At 45.2% G+C, this 15,608-nt stretch overlaps 1 protein-coding gene across 7 annotated transcripts in view; it reads left to right on the top strand.

The window, feature by feature from the left end:
* Cradd (CASP2 and RIPK1 domain containing adaptor with death domain) overlaps positions 1–15,608 on the top strand; it is a 259,171-nt gene that overhangs the window by 225,266 nt on the left and 18,297 nt on the right. The gene's annotated exons all lie outside the window — the stretch shown is intronic.

The raw sequence follows: 15,608 nt of genomic DNA, 5'->3' as shown, positions 1-15,608 counted from the left end.
GACATGGTTAATCACCATGCACTTGCAATAGACTGCATCTTGAGTTGATTTTCCCCAGATCCTGTATTGTTATGTAAAATGCTCACTCTAATCAAGAAACGCTCCAATACAGTATCCTCATTTGTCCTGCATGAAGTTTCTTCTCTTTGTTTCAGAAAGCTTTTGTAAATCTTGTTTGTTTCCTTGTTCATTTTGGGAGGCAGGGGTATGGCTCAAATTAATGTGGGGAGAAAAGGCAGGTAATATGTTTGAATGAAATGCTAAACCATACAAGAATTACAAAGCATTAAAATGGTACATAGAAAACTTTGCCAGCGTCTAATGGAGAGAAAGGGTTCTATAGTTAAATAAAAAGCAACTTATTTTATGACTGGAACTCTTCTGTGCCAAAGTCTCCTTCTCTTGAGATGCTAAGAATCCTTCCAAAGTGACCCCATCCAACAAAACCTTGAATCCAGTGCAGCAATGTGGAAGTTGTCAAGAGCATATAATAAATAGACTTTGAATTTACAGTGCACTTAGAACTAAATGTTACATTCTCTACCTTCTCTCTTGGCAGCCTCTCTTTGGCTCATTCCAGAAACAGGGAATTATAAGCAACCAGAGAAAGTTGGGACAGAAACTTCCTCTTTCTTCTTGATTTTTGTGTGTGTATGCAGGCATGTGTGTAGGTTAGAGGACAATCTTTATGAGTTGGCTTTCTCCTAACACTGTGCAGGTCCCAGGTATTGAACTCAGGTCATCGGGCTGGGTGGTAGGTGCCTTTACCTGAGAAATAACTTCCTTACACACTTGTTCCTGCGCAGTCTCACTCATCCATATTGTACAAGCCTACTGGAAACTCTAATGCCTGCTTCACTGTTTTCTTTTGTCTGACTCTGTCACAATTATAAGTTGAGTTTTCTCATTCCTCTCAAGGTCAAGGGCCCCTCAATGGTCCAAGTGTCAGCAGAGAGGCTCACATCATGAGATGGTCTTGGTCTGGGTTCTATGGATGTTAAGAAATCATTGGCCTGAGGAAGGTGTGGAGCTTCCTCAGTGGAGGGAGGCAGGTGAGCTCACAGCAGCCCAGGCAAAGTGGAGAAGGTATTTGGGGGAATCTGGGAAGACTGGGCAATGCTAGAACCTTATGGGAAGACTGGGCAATGCTAGAACCTTACTTTTCACCAGCTGCTAGCATCCTAGGAGAGGGTCTGACTGGGACCACAGGATATTGCTTCTAGACAAAACCCAAATTGAGGGGTGAGGCAGTGAAGGGCAAGCGAGGGCAGCCTGGTTGTCATAGGCTGGTAGCCTGGAGAGGCTTCTCAGCTGCCTGCTGAGTCCATGTTGAGGTGGTGCCAGCCAGGAAGTACAATCCAGGCTTCAGTCCTGGCTGTAGACAGATTGTTTTCCCCTAACTACTGTCATTTAAGCAGGATCCAATTTCTTGGCCTGAGCAAATTGTTCCCGCTGAGGACGCGCACTCTGCTAAGGGGCAAGGCAAGGCAAGCCCACTGTGGAGCTGATTGGACTTTCCCATTCTGAGGCAAACAGTACTGAGGGGAGGGGATTCAGGAGCAGAGTCTACACTGCCCCCCCCAAACTACACAGGGTTCAAATGGAATTATGCAATGGGAATCCATTGTGATTGTGATTTAACTTGTTTGGGGGATCTGAGCACTTCTCTGTGTCCTCATCAGGGACCCCAGAATCCTGTGGAGGCAACAAAGGCTGGGAGTCTGAGAGTGAACCCTGCCTTTGCTGTTGGAAGAGTTTCAAGGAGTTCAGCTTCGGCTGTGACTTCTGAACAACTGAAGACTGTGCTGCAGGAAGGAGACACATAGCGTGGAGCTGGTGCCAAGGGGCTGCACTCATTCCTGGTGCCTCTGGGCCTCAAGTGTCAGCTTAAGAGCCTTATCCCAAAAGACAAGTCTTTAATTTTTCATTTGTTTCTGTTGCCTCTCCCCCAAGCACAGTGTTGTAGTTACCTTGACACATGCTGTTGACTCAAGAGAGAGCTTATACAGCCTCACTCAATGTTTCTAGTCAGTCTTTCCCACAAGGTAGGTAGGTGTGTGTGTTAGAAGCAGTGGACAACCTTGGGTGTCATTCTTAAAATACATTCCTTCACCTTTCACTTCTGTCTCTCACCGGCCTGGAGTTCACCAATTAGACCTGGCTGACTGGCCAGTGAGCCCCAGGGATTCACCTCTCTCTGCCTCCCTATTAGCAGAACTACAAGCATGCACCTTCATGTGGTATTTTTTTTTTTTTTTTAACAAGGGTTTTGAGGATTAAACTCAGGCCTCATCATTACAAAGCAAGCACTTTCCCAACCTAACTCTCCCCAACCCAGCATTGTTAGTTTCTCTCATTTGTTCTCAGCGATGCATTTCCAGCTAGCATCCTGCTTCAAGTCAGGTCATTTTTATGCCGTGAAATGCTAGGGCCAATTGGTTAGGTCATTGTCAGAAATTCGAGTATTTAGATGTGAGGAGGACATGGCAAAGGGGGCCGGGAACAAAATGCTAGTCTCCCTTCAGTCTGTCAGGCAATCCTCCCTCTTGATTCTACAAGAAAGGTTGCTGGAGGCCTCCATTTGTTGAATTGGGGTAGGTTCCCTTATCAGGCCAGCTTTGTCTGGACCTGTTTGTGGGTGGGAGGTGAGGAAGAATATGAGCAATGAGGAGTATGAAGGAAGATCTGTTAGAGGGGAGTGTATGCCAGGGCTGGGACAGGGACCAGGAGCCACCCACTGATAGCAGAAAAGTGTTCCCAGGCATCTGGCAGAGAGGACCCTCCCAGCCTCCAGGGAACTGATGAGAAGACAAGAGCAGACACAGAGGGGAGCTCTGCTGCACAGTACCCCCAAATTCAGCGAGACCCAAAAAGCAATGTGAGAGGAGGCCTGACTTCTGGGCAGCCTCACCATCACACAAGGTCAGTCACATCAGAGGGCCCAGCCAAGTAAGATGCCTTCCAGACTCGATGAGGTGATCTAGAGAAGGTGCGGGCAAAGATCTGCTATAAGAAGGAAAAATTAGCCAATTCATTATGTTGACATTTCTGGCCACCACAAAGACCAGTAATTTACAAAATAAGGCCTTTTCCCATAATTGGGGTTGTGACAGATGAAAGTGTATTCCCAGCTGACTCATGGCATCCACGTGACCAGGCCTGTTATCCCCACTTGGCCTGTCCCGTCTGTGTAAGAGGGCTCACTTTATGTGCCACTCTTGGTGTTACTGTAAAGGATTCAAATGGAATAAACACAGGGCCTGTTTCCTGTCCTTCATCCAGAAGAGAGGACTCCTTCATATACACAGACCAAAAGCCAGCAAGCTTCAGTGGTTGAAGAGTGGGGAAAATAAAGGGAGCAGGGTAGAGTCATCTGAAAACCAGTTCGTGTGAGGAGAGCCCTAACAAGAAGTCTAGAAACCAGGTCAAATGAGGAACAGGTGTATTTAATGTGATGAAGGGAGACTAAACCAAATTGCAGGCATCACCTGAGAAGCTCGGAGAGGCAGAGGACTATAATGTGTGATATTTCAAAGCAAGGAGCCAGGTTGTCTGGGTTCAACCTCAGGTTAGTACACTTGAGGCGGTTCTGACCCTGGCAAGTTAGTTACTGACCACTGTGCATCAATTTCCTGCATAGCGGAGTGAAGATAGCATAGTGTCTATCTATAGAGCTGTTATGAGAATTGGGTAGTGATAGTTAGCTTTAACTGCCAGCTTGGCACAACCTAGTATCATGTGGGTAAAGAGTCTCAGTGAGGACTTGCCTTGATCAGGTTGGCCTGTGGGAATGACTGCGGGAATTATCTCGATTACATTTATTAATGTAGGGAGATCCAGCCTGGTAGTCGGAAGCACAGTCGCTGAGTTTTAGACCCTAGACCATGTGAGAGTAGAGAAAGCTAGCTGAGCACTAAGCATGCATGGCTTTCTCTCTCTGCTCTTGGCTGTGGATGTGATCCAATGAGCTGCTTCAAACTTCTATCAACTCCACCAACCTGCAGTGATGGATTGTCACCTGGGATGGAGAGTTGAAGCAAACCCTTCCTCCCTTGGTTCTCTTTGCCAGGGTATCTTATCACACAAATAAAATGAAAACAGGACAAGTAGGTGAACATGGCAAACAGAATAATGCCTAGCAGGATGAGCAGGGTGTGTTCATCATTGTGTATAGGAACGTTACACCAGATAACCAAAGAAGATCAGGTACAGGAAAACCGACCTCAACATACAGCTTAACTTCTTTTGTAATTAGTTTCCCCAAAAAGTACTTTGAAAAGTAATGAGCCAAGAAAATGACAGGATTGAATGATTTTTTTTTTTTTTTTTGGTGACATCAGACTTTATTATTTTTGCCAATTTTTTTCGATTTCTTTTTATTTGAATTAGAAACAAGATTGTTTTACATGACAATCCCAGTTCCCTTCTCCCTCCCGGTCCTCCCCTACCTCCCTCAACTAAAACCCTACTTATCCTTTCTGCTCCCCCTGGATGGTGAGGCCTTCCATACGGTGTCATCAGAGTCTATCATATCCTTTGGGATACGGCCTAGGCCCACCCCCATGTGTCTTGGCTTAGGTAGTATTCCTCTATATGGAATGGGCTCCCAAAGTCCACAGCTACGCTAGGGATAAATACTGAACTACTACAGGAGGTCTTGCAGATTTCCGAGTTTTCCTCAATGAAATCCATGTTCCTGGGGTCTGGATCAGTTCCATGCTGGTATCATAGCTATCAGTCTGGGGAGCAAGAATTCCCCGATGTTCAGGTCAGTTGTTTCTGTGGGTTTCACCAGCCTGGTCTGGACCCCTTTGCTCTTCACTCGTCCCTCTCTGCATCTGGATTCCAGTTCAGTTCAGTGATTAGTTGTGGGTGTCTGCTTCTACTCCCACCAGCTGTTGGATGAGGGCTATTGGGTGGTATATAAGTCAGTTATCAATCTCATTATCCAGGGAGGACATTTAAGGTAGCCTCTCCTCTGTTGCTTAGATTATTAGCTGGTGTCATCTTTGTAGATCTCCAGACATTTTTTTTGTAGCCCAGACCCATGTGGGTTCTGCCTTTCTAGTCATGTGGTCCAGATTTTGACTTTCCCATTCCCCAGGCATCTCCCTCCTAACTATTCAAATACACCTCTCAGTCTTGCTTCTACCTGCCCCTCCTGCATTCAGATTTCTCTGTGTTATCATTATAATATGTGCATATATATTATATACACACATGTGTATGTTGTGTTTGTTGTGGGGGACCAAAGTATTTCCACTATGGAATATTTTGAGATCCAGCCTTTGGGCTCACTAAATATGGAGCACCGGAAAGCTCCGGCCCACTATTGTATTGTTAATGCCAGTAGGGCTAATATTGTTTACCATGGCCTCAGGGTAATATGCTTCCTAATTTTCATATCTATGCACCTAAGCATCTGAATAGGCCTGCACCTGGGCAGGGAGATCAGAGGTGTGTGAGTAACCTGTGAGGATGGAAGGTTAGGAGTTAGGGGAGAGCGGCCAGAGGAGAGAGGAGAACAAAGAGGGATGGTTCCCTCGTGGTCATGGCAGGATGGTTAAGAAACACCAGAAAAGATGGCTAATAAAGAAATGACTCTAGTTCTACAACATGGAACTGAGAGCCCTCTGAAGATGACAAGATGCCTGTGTTTGATCTTTATCGACGTTGTGTTGCTGGGAGCTTCCAGGTCCACACATCCCCCACTTAGGCCGAACCTCATGGCTGTCGTGGGTTAAAGCTGAGACAAGCCGGGTCATGACAGTTTGTATGGGGGGGTGCCACCTTGAACATGTGGAAGTCATAGGACAGCTTTGGGGCATAGGTTCTCTCCTTCCATCATGGGAGGAATTGAACTCTTGCTCAGGTAGCATTTTTATCTCCCTAGGCCAGGCTTCTGCATTTCGATTCCAGCAGTGGCAGTAGCTGTCACCCATTCACACTAGAAACTTGGCAGCCCACTATCTTGGATAACTCTTCTTATCTTGCCCCATATTTAACCCACCAGAGGATATCTATTCCTTTCTATATCTTCACAGTCCATCTACTTTTCTCCATAGCCCATGCTTGGATCAAGGGCCACAGTCGTTTTTCCCCTGCAGTGACTTTCTAACTATCCTCTGTCTCTACCCCTGCTTGTCTCAAGATCAGAAAGCCTACAAGGAACTGTGGAGTAGGAAAAATCCTTCCACCCACCCTGAGGTTTGACAACCCTGGGTCATAGTGCAGCACCCCACTGGCCCTGAGCAGCATCCTTGTGCTTTGTGCAGATACACAGATCTCTCCTTCTGGCTCATTCTTCCAGTTCCAGTTAGCTAGCTAGAAACTAGGCCATGCCACTCTCATTCCAGTCCCACCCTCACCCCCAGTCTTCAAGGTTTCTTATGCCCTTGAGCTCCAAAGCAAATCCCAACTTCATCCTGTCTGCAGTCCTGCACTGTGTCGTTTCTGGCTTCATTATCAAATAGACATTAATCAGGGCAGCAATTTTGCTGTAAAAACATGCTCTGGGGCAGATCACAAAATGTAAAAAAGCTTAGAGACATGGCCTAGTGCTGAGGCCTCGGAGCGAACCCTAGGGCTTCAGCCAGCCTACACACACATTTTGCTTGGCTTACACAACATTCTTATATGTCTTTTTTTTTTAATTTGTCAACATTATGTAAAACTAGGAGATTTTAGCCAAGGATGGGATGATTGCCCATTATCCTGGCACTTGGGAGGTAGAGGCTTTGGTACATAGGAAGTTCAAGGTCAGCCTGGGTTATGTGAAACACCCCCCCCCAAAAAAAACCCAAAACCCCAAACCAAACAAAGCCCAGAGAGATTGTACCTAAAATCTGTGGCTTTCTTCTCAAAGTTATGATGTGGAGATATTGGCTGCCTTTTCCAGAGCTACAGTTGACTCCTTCTGAGCAGCAACTGACCCCTAATTGGGGTGTGTCCTTGTGGGTCTCAGCCTCTGTAGATCCATGTTTAAACTTATTTATATTCTCTGTCACAGCCTTGGAGATCTTTGTACTTGCAGTCCCTGGAGCTGGTTCAACCCTTTCATTTCACAGATGTAGAAGGTGAGTCCGGAAGGTGTCACACAGTCTCTAGATCATAATGAACAATACATGGCTCCCAACTCCTAGGCCTCTGATCTCTAGTGGACACACACTATACATCTTGGTTTGACAGTCTCCCTGCTGTGCCTATTGGCTGATGTCCCCTTCCTTTGTTCTTGTTTGTATTTGTAGCCACATGTAAGCCAGAGTGTATGATCTGCATGGCCAAGATGGCATTCTAAGAATGCCCTTCCTTTGTAGGAGGCAATAGTAAGGTGAAGAAATTGGAGAATTGAGTGTGACAGGAAGGTGAAGCTGCTCCTCCCCCCCCCCGCCCCCGCTCTTCCTTGTGGTGTTATAGGGAGGAAGGGAGAAAGCTGGGTTGCCCTCCTCCTGTTAACAAGCACATGAACGTATAGACATCTATGAGTCAGTGGCAGAAGGGTGCAATTTTGGCATCTATGCCCTATACCATATTCCCACCCTGATACAATTACTGTGGACAGTGTCATTGCTAAGAAAAAGGAAAACTTAAATTTTTCCTCAATGAACAGTGGTCTTGGCCAGTCAAAAGGAACCACAATGACCTTGCCTCAGAGCCTTAACGCTTATGAAAATCTTCCACCTGGGGTCCTTTGGTGAAGGAGGCGATATTTATCCTTGGGGAAATTAACCTCAACAGCTGCCAGAACATCCTAACTACTGTGTCCTCTTTGTATCCCATTTGATCGTTGAGATGAAGCTAAAAGATGTATTAATTACTCTCCTGATACTGTGATAAAACACTGACCAAAAGCAATTTTAGGAAGAAGGGATTTATTTTGGTCTGCAGTTCCAGAGTGGTCGAGTCCATCATGGCAGGGATGGCATAGCACGGGATAGCAGCAGAAACAGAAAGCTGGCTAATCACACCTTGAACATACACAGGAAGCAGAGAGTGAGAAAAAAAGTGGGGTGTAGCCTCCGAGCCCTCCCCCAGGGACACACTTCCTCCAGCAAAGCTCCACCTCTTAAAGGTTCCATAACCTCCTAAGCAGTGTCACCAGCTGGGGCCAAATACTGTTCAGATATGTGTGCCTATGTGGGGCATTTCTCATTCAAACTACCACACAAGGCTACCCCTGTCATGATTGACTCTAGACTTTATCCTCCTGGCAAGCATAAGTTTCTGTATGTCCTTCAGAGAGGCAGGACACCTCTGAAGAGGAGAAGAGTGATAGAACAAGTTCTCAGAGAAACAGTGGGTGGGTATATGCCATGCATCCACCTTCTGGGGTCTGTTTCTATTTGGGCCATTCTTTCTTTTCTTGACCATTGGAATCCTGAAATGCCTACTGGTGCTTAATGGCACTTTCGACATTATGGTGGTGTATGTTTATAGTCAGTCCTTGTATAGGGCAGGTGCAGGTAGGGGGATTCCTGGGGCTCACTGGCTACTCAGCCTAAAGTGGCCTTTATTTGTATTTAAGTGTATCAAAGAGCTTCCAAGACATAGACTTTCCAATGATTAAGCAAATGTGATTACAATATTGTATCATTAAGAGAATCTTATAACTAAGGGGATGGATAGCTGAGTCATAAAATGTTTACCATCACAAGCATGAGGACATGATTGGCACTCCTAGAACCCAGCTTAAACAGCTAACTATGGCCGTGTATGTTTGTGTCAATTCTTGCAGAGGGGAGGAACAGATAAGCAGATTCCTGAGGCTCACTGGCTACCCAGCCTAAGCTGATTGGTAAGTTCCAGGCTAGTGAGAGACCCTATCTCAAAAACAAGGTGGAAAGAACCTAAGGAACAACACATGGGGCTTTCCTGTGGCTTACACACACACACACACACACACACACAGAGAGAGAGAGAGAGAGAGAGAGAGAGAGAGAGAGAGAGAGAGAGAGAGAGCACACACACACACAGAGAGAGAGAGAGAGAGGCACACACACGCACACACACACACACACACACAGAGAGAGAGAGAGAGGCACACACACATACACACACACACACACAGAGAGAGAGAGAGAGAGGCACACACACACACACACACACACACACAGAGAGAGAGAGAGAAGAGAGAGAGAGAGAGAGAGAGAGAGAGAGAGGCACACACACACACACATACACGCACAGGAACACACACAAACAGGCACACACACACAGGCATATACACAGGCACACAGACACACAGAGAGGCACACATGCACGCATACATGTTGGGCAGGGAGAGAGGAGGAGAGAAATATGATGTCCAGGATCAGACATAGATGTAGAATCAAATTCTCTTTCAAACTTCATGGTTCAGAAATCAGATTTATGATACAGGGATGTCATCTCCTGCTAACAGCGGACTAATGAGGCTGGTGATTTATGTTACGAAAGGGACTCGTGTATGAATAGGCTCCCATTGTTGCTGCTTATTTCTAGAATCCCAGGGACTTTTATCTGTTTCCCCCTTTCAAAAATATACCGGAAAAGTGAGCTACAATAACTCACACCACCCGCTTCCACTCCTTAGCCTCAGACAGACACTAATAACTTTTTAATTGCTTCTGCTAATGGATTTAATTGGTTGGATCAGCAGAGATAGGAAGCACGTTTTTCTTCTTATTTTTGAAGAATTCTCTGCCACTGAATTCTTTCAGCCAAAGAATGTTGGCTCCTCTTAATCCCTCTTCAGCTCAGGCTTTGTTTATTTGGAGTGTGAATCCATTGCAGTTCTGGGCTCTGCCTATCTTTTTAGAAGGGAGGCCCTTTTCCTTGCTAGGCTGTGGCTCGAGCAGAAGTGGCCATAATGACTGAGCTAAGAGTGTGGGAAGAGGCTACAAGGAGCTCCTGGAGGTGGTGCAGGCACAGAGAAAAAGGGCTTTTAGAAGAGAGTGGCTCTAAGAGCTCCCATTGGAAAAAACCAGCAGCAGCATCTGGGCAGTTGTCAAACACCAGAGTGTCCACAGTCAAAGCAGCTCGAGAGTGAAACTGCCAAGCTGTGGAGGACACTGTGACCCAAGCTGACACAATAATGAAATAGGTGGCATTTCCCCACTGAGTGCAAAGTTGTTTTTTACCATGTTCCAAAACACTGGCTCCAATCAAGTGCCTGCTTGGGTTGTATTTGTGATACTCTGCATTACTGTTTCCTGGAAACTCTCCTTGGAGTTCACAGTGGTGTTCACTCACCTCCCTCCCGTTCACCCCCATTTCACCTCCAGGCTGCAGATGGGACACACCCCCATTTTGTGTTCGGTGTAGTACACTCTCAAATGCTTCCAGTAATTGTGCAAAACATGAAACCAAAAGCAGATGGGACATATGTAGATGAGCTGTTGTTCTCCATCCCTTTAATTTCCTAAGTTTGATAGCACTTTAATTTTCTAACCATAAAAGCTGCTTCTGTGCTCTTGGGGACGTCCACACAGAAGTGCTGCCAGGAACAGACTAGAAGGAACAGACAAGGGATTTTTGTTTTGTTTCTTCTTCCTCCTCCTCTTCCTCCTCCTCCTCCTCCTCCTCCTCCTCCTCCTCCTTTTCTTCTAGCACCTTTCTGCTGGAGGAGGAAATTGAAAATATTACTTTGGCCCAACCTTTAACCCCAGCACTCAGGAGGTAGAGGCAGGCGGATCTCAAAGCTGGTCTGGTCTCCAGAGCTTGTTCCAGGACAGTTAGGGAGGTTACATGGCGAAACCCTGTCTCAAAAAGAAGAGAAAGGGGGGAGGGAAGGAGGGAGAGAGGGAGAGAGAGACAGACAGACAGACAGAGGGGGGGAGGAAAATATTACTTTAAAGCCTGTATTTTTCAGCATTTAGATTGCTGTTCTGTGTGGAAGCAATCATGCTCAGCTTACAGTGGGGTTACATCTTGCTAAAGCTACTCTAACCTGAAAATATCCCAAGTCACAAATGCATTTCAACATACCTAACCTACTGAGAACACTGCTTAGTACAACAGCTGAGGTTTGGGTATTTCTGGGGTATAGGGTACCTTGGCTGGTGGCTAGTTGGTCAGGAGCTGCAGCCTACTGCCACTGCCCAACATCTCAAGAGAAACATACCACTAGTACCTGGAAAAGATCCAAATTCTAAATTTGAAGTATACCTTCTGCTGAATGGATCTCATTCTGCTGCATTATGAAGCGGAAAACTCAGAAGCCAGTGGCCATCTGTGCGATGTTAATACGGAAGGAGGAGTTGGATGATGTAATAGCTTAATCCATGATCCAGCCCCTGGTGAGTGGTCTTCCTTAAAGCTCTCACTCTAGAAATAGATTATTCATTTACCCAAACTGAGGTACTGTTGGCTATGTCCACAGTCTGGGGGATGTGACCTACCTGTAGGGAGTAGAAGATGCCACTGAACAAAATGAAGCATGTTGCAAAGAAATGAGTGAGCATTATAGGTGACTCCTTGGACCTACTCAGCTTTTGGCCAATCACTGCTCACACTGTCTCTCCAAGCTGACATTACTAGACACATCTTCACAAGGGGCTTATCCCAAATCAATCCTGAAAAATAAGTTTCTGTTGTTGGTATTGTTTGTTAGAGTATATCTACCTCTAAACTGTGACAGGAGCTGTTTGCCTCTAGGTTTCTATAGTTGCAGCATGAATAATGGAAGTATGTAAGAATCATCTTCTCCCTTCAGGCCATGTAGCATTCCTCCCCGAGGATTCAGGGTAGCCATCCAATAGGAGTGTGTGTGTGTGTGTGTGTGTGTGTGTGTGTGTGTGTGTGTGTATTTTCACCATTTGAGAACTGCACTCAAACTAGTTGAAATTACTTCCTGGTTATTCTTTTTTCCTCTTGGGATTTGTGGATGGCATTTAGATCTATTTCATCAGGATCTTAGCAGATGGTATGGAAGAACCCAGACCTTCAGCCAGCCGAGGTGGATTTAAATCAGTCTTGGCACTTTCCAGTTAGTATTTGGGGCATCTCATTCCATGTTTCCTAATACCTTTCTCTCCCCTAATCCTTGTTTAAAAGTGATATGAACAGAGAACACACATGTATCAGAGCTCTCAGGAACCAGAAGGGACTGTGCTAGGAGCTGTCCCTAAGCCGAGAGCACAGCAGTTGCTGTGCAGGTCACATAGTCATGAAGGAAATTACTTCATTTTGCTTTCCTTCCCTTATCTACCCAGCAGCTAGGAGGGAAATGTAGGGCTGGCTAGCCTAGGATGAGTGGATACAGGACCGGGCCATAAGGACCTGTTTTACACAGCTCTCTCATCTCCTTCCTGGTAACAAAAAAAGCCACAGTACAGGACAGACCCTTCAATGCCAGGATGCCAGGGACCCCAATGGCAGAGCGGCAGACATATCAGTATCAGGCACATCAGTGTCATATCAGGGACCCCCACTTCCTGCTTCCACCTCCTTCTTGGTTTTGGTTGCTCCATTATGAGAGAGAGAGCATGACAGAAGCAACCCTAGAACCTCACAAGTGGTTACAGAGTTCTTTGATTATGCTCTGCCTGCAGAATGCCTGAGAAAGGCAACAGTGCCTGCAGCAGAATCGAAAGAACTTACCAGCACGTGGACACCTGCCTCCGTAAGGAATGGCAGCCACATTTTTTGTACCAGAGGCCCATCTGTCACCCACGTTGTTAATTCACACGATCTTTTTTCTTAAGCCAAAGCTGAGGCAACAGTCAGTTTTGTGGAAAGATCTCTTTAATAAGAAACGAATAAAACTATCAATACTAAATAAAGTAGACCACTGTGAAACTTGGGTTAAATCCCACAGGGAAGGGTATGTGATTAACTGCATTATGTAACAAGAGTGCCTTTAATAGCTGGCATGATTCTTTTTGTTGTTCTAAGGGGAAAGTGGCCAAGCCTGAAGCCAGAGCACATGATATTATTTGAAAGCGCTGCAGCCTCTGGAAATGTTCCTTGGAGAGATGTCCAGAATCAGGGTTCACTGTGATTTATGGTTGTTCTAAATGTTTAATGCTGTCTGCCTTTTCAAAGCTCTATCCCTTGCTCCCAGAAGCCTCTGGGTATATTTCTGCTGCTTTGAAAGGTGCTTTTCAAGGGGAATGTTTTAGAACTATGCAAACCAGAAGGTCCTATAGTGCTTGATTCTGAGTGATCCCCATGGATGAGAGGGATAAGACTGTAAGGCAGGGCTCACAGCCTTTCCCCAGCTGCTTGTGGAGACCAAAAACAAATTCACTGGAGAGAATGAGTTCAAAGTGATGACTCCTTCTATCAGCCAGAGAGCCGGGCCAGAGCCTCTCCAGACCTCCGAGCCCTTGCTGTCAGGTGTGGCTGGCAGGCAAAATGGAGGTTAAGCCAGGGCCAACTCCCATGTCTTCAAATCAGAAACAGAAGGGCAGTGGAAGTTTTGCAAGCACAATCTACAAAATAACTAGATGGAAATTCTACACAGCGATGAAGATTGTGGTGGGACCAGGATGAAGCAAGTGGGAGGGTCTGGGAAGGAGGCTCTCACACAGTGATGTGGGGCTGGGGACAAGAAGGAAATGATGACATCTGAGTGCTTTTAAGGAAAATTAGTCAGCTTCTTTGAAGTCTAATTGGCATGAAACAAACTGTGTAAAATTTGATAAGCTTTATAGAACATGGTGGTGAATACCTAGAATGCAGCAGAGGAGGAGCCAGAGTTCAGGGTCAACCTCAGCTACAAAGCAGGTCTGAGGCCAGCTGAGACTGTGTGAGGACCTGTCTCAAAAACCAACAATGGGATTGACAAGCTTTTGACACACACCATCTCCACAGTCAGGGTAATTTTCATATATATATATATATATATATATATATATTATATATATATTATTATATATATATATATATATATATATATTTCTTGAACACTTTTCTCATGGTCCTTTGTAATTCCTTCTTATTACCGTAGACCTGGTAAAACAGATCTGCTTTCTGTTGTTATTCATGAGTTTCATTTCCTAGGTTCACATATACGGAGTCCTATAGTCCCTTCTCCCCCCCCCCCCCACGCCGCCAACGTCTTTCTCTCTTTTCTGGCTTCTTTTACCTAACATAATTATTTTTAGACTTATTCAGGTTGAAGTATGTATAGTATTTCATTCATTTTATTAGACAGCCATATTCCACTGGAAAGATATACCACACATTGTTTGCTCATTCACACATTGAGAGAATTGTAAATCATGCTGCAACTATTATGAATGAAGCTTCTGGGAGCACCTGTGTGCAGGTCACTGTGTGAATAGATGTTACCTTTCTCTGTGGTAGATAACTAGAAGTGCAATTGGAAGAACAAAGGCTCAGTATATATTTAACTTATTTAAAAAAACAAAAACAAACAAAATAAACCTGCCAGGCTGTTTTCAGAGTAACATTGCCATTTGATGATCCCCCAGCAGCAGGTAAGAATTCAGTTGCTCCATGACCCTGCCAACCATGTATAGAGTTCTTAATTTCAACTTTTTTCCCATTGTACTGTAAACACAACATGAAACAACACAATTTGTCATCATTAAGTAGACACACTGCAGTACGACAGATGTGAAGAACCTATTCATCTTATATAGCTGAGACTGTACCTGACAAAGACATTCCATTTCCTGTCCCCTATCTAGGCAAACATGACTCCCCCTCTGTGAGTGTGACCCTCATGCAAACAGCATCTTGCAATATTTTTGCTTTTCCTGGCAGCCACATTCACTCTGAGTTGAATATTCATCTGAGTTGAATGGTATTCAACTGTAGTTTTAGTTTGCATTTCCCTAGTGACTGATGCACAATGGCTTTTCATGTGTCTGTTTTCCACCCTGTATCTTCTTCGCTGAAGTATCTGGTCTAAACTTTTGTTCACTTTTAAAATGGGGTGTTTCACACCATATACTTAGGACACATGACTCAAGCTGGATCTGACCTGAAAACCTCTTTCTTTCCGTCAATTTTCCATGGTTCCAGAAAATACTATGCAAGCTGCCAAGAAAGGGGAACAATTGAGCAGTCCTACCCAGCTCCAGCACCTTTGGATCATTACAATAACCAGCATGGCGCAATATGCATAAAGGTGCAATAGTGGTGCTCACCTGTCAGTGACAACCAACAGTAGTTTAATTGGACTTATGGCCCACTCTGCAGGAGGGAAATCATGCCTGGTATTAGAAACATACCTAATTTCTCAGTAAGGCCATGGATCTTTGAAAGGAATCTACTACTGCCACTTTGCTAGACCGGCATACTTCCTTACTGTACTCTAAATCTTATCCTTGCATCTCCAGATAAGTGTGACTACCACCCTTCATCAAAGAAGCAAATGGAAACCATCACAGAAAACCACAAATGGACACAGTGTAGGGATCAATAGGCCATGGGGTGCTCAGCCCCAACAGATGTATCTCTATCATAGCTCCTGCATCTGTGCCTCAGGGAATGTCAAGGAAGAGGGGGTAGGGAAGATTATAAGAGCCAGAATAACAGGAAATCCACTGTGAAGCAGTCTCTCCTAGAAATAGCTGCAGAAATAAGATGGAACAATGGCAATATCAATAGATGTGCTAATGGGGGGGGGAGGGAAAATGTCACAGGATCCCACCCCT

The sequence above is a fragment of the Cricetulus griseus genome, assembly GCF_003668045.3.
Source record: "Cricetulus griseus strain 17A/GY chromosome 1 unlocalized genomic scaffold, alternate assembly CriGri-PICRH-1.0 chr1_0, whole genome shotgun sequence".
In the NCBI taxonomy this organism is placed as follows: Eukaryota; Metazoa; Chordata; class Mammalia; order Rodentia; family Cricetidae; genus Cricetulus; species Cricetulus griseus.
Note: the sequence above shows the minus strand (reverse complement) of the source record. Positions and strands in the feature narration are given on the sequence as shown.